Here is a 2373-nt window from a genome sequence, read left to right as displayed (position 1 = left end):
ATGTACTTCTTCGTTTATGATCACGCTATAATCGCGCACTACGCTTGCAGCGGAACGCGTCGTATTCTGTAAACCCGGCGCAATCGCCGCCAAGAAAGCGTCTACATGGCCGATTTTCGTGCATGACGTGCTGCAACATTTCGGTCAGAATACTTGAATAATTCAAAATAGCACATTGTATTTCGTTTTACCTGACTGTCAAATGCCTAAAAAGAGCAGTCATAGATAGTGGAGCCAATGAAAAGAAGCAAAAATCAATGTAGACCAATGATGTATATCCAATGACCAGGGTGTGGCCAATAGAATACCAGTATTCTTGTGAATTTTCGGCATTTGGGTGGGAGAAGTTCCAATCGTGTTCGTGCAACTTTTTGACGTAATCCGGATTCAAAAACCTAGATGATCGTAATCCGGATTCTGGAGTCAGAATCCATTTTTGCTCCGAACATGGCCTATGAGATTCAGATAATCCAGTTTTTCCGTGAATCAACAAATTTAACAACTTTGAACGACGAGACCTCTGTAAATACAATACCAATCGCCCGAGTTTTGATGGATCTTAGAGCTATGCAGTGTAAGCATAAGATAGAGCAACTTTGTATTCCAAAGTATGCTCAGCAACCCCGTTGGATCTGACATCTAAAACAGAGATACAGGTCAGAATTCAATGAATTTCCTCTTTTCAGCTCGATGGAACTCACTCTGCTGCTCGCCGTCAAAGACTATTCCTGGATCTCAAATCTATGCACTATGAAGAATGTACTTGTAATAGTGCAAGGGTGTCGTCCGGTCGGGTTTACGTTGCAAAATATAAGCATAGTTCCAAAATGATACAGGAGATTTAGGCAAGATCCAAAATTTGACTTCAAATCTTGGTGCATTTAGTAAATACTAGTGGTTGATATAAGCTTGATTTTTGTATTGAAAAATAGTAGATCTGAAAAACTAGTCAGTACATTCCAAGCATACTAGAGAACACCCGGATAATAGTTGACGCAGACTTACTGTTAGTTCAGATATCTCAAGTGTCGAAATGGTTGACAATATGTCATGGTACGTGGCTACACAATAATGAGCCTGCAATCAATGTGCACCAAGTCATTCATTTGTCGGTGTAGATCAGGTAACCATCAGCAGCACAACGATATTGTGGCTCGATATGAAAGCATGAACAAATGATCGAGGTCTGGCGAGTGGAGTCTAGTGAATAAGGCCGTTGCAAATTTGGCCCAAACTTCATTGGGAAATGAAGTAACTCTGTGCAGCACATGGCACAATGCGGTTTTATCACTCATTGTTCTGCAGCGTGCAGAGCAAAATTGGGTCGCGCGTTAGTTTGACCCATTGCAAACACACACACTCTGTGAGTGTGCCGTGTCTAAGATTCCGATACCGTAGTGGAGGTACTGAGTACTTCAGTGAATGGTAGTCAGTAGGCGCCTCGCGGCGTGTTTAACCTCACTAATGTCAGTGTGTTATATTTGCTACCTTGACGAAAGTCCCGTGGCCGAAAGCCGAGAAGAAGCAGAAGACAAAACAAAGATATCTTTAGTTCATTGTTGGGCTATTCACTGGAGACGGTACGCGAACATTCCTCCGACGAAGAAACGCCAACGAACGCTGAAGAACGATCGCGGTCGCGTGACCGGATCGAGGAGACGCGAGGACGCGCCGCTCGGCGCACCGTTGAGAACCCGTTCAGATCTCCCCGACGACGACAGCCACCTGCTGTGGATGGATGGCAACCGCCACGTGGTGGGTTTTACACCCCTTCCACAAACCGAGGAACATCAGCTGTCTTAGCATTTGTCTCAGCTGCTGCTCCACCAACGACTGAAGCAGATGGCGCTTCAGTGCCGTTGCCAGCCGACAACGACCCGTCGGATGTCCGTGACAACACGGACATGGGCAGCGATGGCGGTTACGGCCGTACGGCGCTGCAAGTTCGGAACGCGCCGGCGCTCCCGCAGCCGCCGACATTTTCGGGCTCGGCCAAGACCAAAAGACGCGCTTTTATGCGCGAGTACCTTAAGTATCTGGGGCAGATCAACGCTCTGCAGTGCAATGGATCGCGTCCGTTCGCGATGCCCGTGAGTGCCTGCATGGATCCCGTTCTCGAATCGCCGGATCGCGCTGTTCGACTTCAACCGCGACCACCATTCCATCACGAACGATGAGTGGGTCGCGTGGTTCAAGTCAGCGTTTGAGGAAGACCCTCAAGTCCTGGACGTTTTGAAGCAACGTCTGCAGCGAGCGATTTGCTTCGATACGAAGATCTTGGACGCGGAGTCCCGCGTCGGTTGTATGCTAGACAAGCTGATGCGCTCGTTGGAACAAGATCATCAGGAGTGAGTACTCCATCAAGAAGGCAAG

This window comes from Aphanomyces astaci, assembly GCF_000520075.1.
Source record: "Aphanomyces astaci strain APO3 unplaced genomic scaffold supercont1.172, whole genome shotgun sequence".
Taxonomy (NCBI): Eukaryota; Oomycota; class Saprolegniomycetes; order Saprolegniales; family Verrucalvaceae; genus Aphanomyces; species Aphanomyces astaci.
Note: the sequence above shows the minus strand (reverse complement) of the source record.